At 47.5% G+C, this 1,488-nt stretch overlaps 1 protein-coding gene across 1 annotated transcript in view; it reads left to right on the top strand.

The window, feature by feature from the left end:
- CCDC148 (coiled-coil domain containing 148) overlaps positions 1 to 1,488 on the top strand; it is a gene marked incomplete at both ends in the record, with an annotated part of 31,975 nt that overhangs the window by 12,838 nt on the left and 17,649 nt on the right. The gene's annotated exons all lie outside the window — the stretch shown is intronic.

Below are 1,488 nucleotides of genomic sequence, written 5' to 3'. Positions count from 1 at the left end.
ACACTTCTCAGTGAAACACTGAACTCTGGATTTAGGTTTTCTACAAGCAGGAAAGCAGAGCAAAACCTGTGCTGTGAGGGAATATTTTGATGGTGATGCTAGTTTTTCACTGTAGTAATGACACAAAAGCCTTTTTCTCCTGCTCTGGAGCTGTTGGTATCTAAAGAGTTTAGGGTTAGAAACTGTCTGCCCTTGACTAAGTGGGGGGTCCCCACTCTGAGTCCTGGTCAGGTACAGTAAGGAGTGGTGTTTGGGTTTTCCCTAGGCCTTCCTCTCTGGAATGTTGTGTGTCTCTCACCTGCACAGCCAGAGATGGAAAGGTCATTTCTTCCAGAGCTGTGAATTTATGAGTCACTTTTTGTTTCTTTTAGTTTCCTTCCCCACAAGAAGTAACAAGCAGGTGTTGGAGTACTGATGTTGTTTCTATGTTGCTTAAGATTCTCACTGTCAGAAAGTTTTTGGATTCTGACCTCCTGTTCCCAGTAACCTGGAACTGTTTGAAACTTACACCTATTAGGCCTGCACTTTTCAAGGGTGGCCTTCAAAGGGTCTCTGTCACAATGCTGAACCTTTGAACAAGAACAACTCACCTGTTTCCCAGAAAAGAGGAACGAAGAGGGAACACTCTTTTCATTAAAGGAGGATATCATTGTGACCTTGTTTTGATCAGCTCCTCAGCTGAAAGCGCTGCAGGACGGAAGCCAAAGCTGGGTGAGGAGCTCGCTGCTTTTCAAAGAATTGATTCTGAGCACATCCAGGGGTTCTCTTTGGATTTGATGGGGAGATGTGTTCAAAACTCAGAGTTTGCCCCATTACGGTTCATTTTACAGACTCGTCTTCGGGCGTTTCTGGACAGTGCAGGTGCAGAGTGTGGGACGTGGCTGCTGCCAGGTGAGAGGGAGCTCCAGTGCAGGCAGCTGATTTGCAGGGATAAAACCCATCCTGGTGAGGATCCATAAGATGGGTAAACAGTGATTCTGTCTCTGAGGGAACGAGTGTGGAGCTGGAAGTCAGGGATTGGGGCTCTTGCCCCACCTTTTCTTTATGGCCATTGACTGACTTAACACTGCAGGTCAGGAAGTTCAGCATGAGGAAATCTTACTCCTGTGGCTTTGCCAGAGGGGCAGTGTAGGGGCTGTGGGGGTTTAGCTGTGAGCTCGCTCCAGGTGTGCCTGTGAGGAGGTTGTACCTGGCTGAGAGAGGCAGCAGAGGTTCAGCACCTGTGCTGGGAAGTGATGGCACACTCAGTCAGCTATGGGACACCTGACAGGCTGTGCACTGTTTGAATGACTGCCATAACCACACGGTATCACCTGACTTTTATATAGCTCTTTTCCTCTGTCAACAACAAACCAAAGGCTCAGCAGACTGAAGAACACATGATTTAAAGCTCTTCTAACTGCACTAGAAGCACCTGTGCCATTGGTGAGGCTCTAGGCCTTGTGACTGACAGGAGGTGATAACAATTAAAAAGTAAAATGGCAGAGA

This window comes from Acanthisitta chloris, unplaced genomic scaffold (genome assembly GCF_000695815.1).
Source record: "Acanthisitta chloris isolate BGI_N310 unplaced genomic scaffold, ASM69581v1 scaffold14729, whole genome shotgun sequence".
Taxonomy (NCBI): domain Eukaryota; kingdom Metazoa; phylum Chordata; class Aves; order Passeriformes; family Acanthisittidae; genus Acanthisitta; species Acanthisitta chloris.
This window is presented reverse-complemented; position numbering and strand designations above follow the sequence as displayed.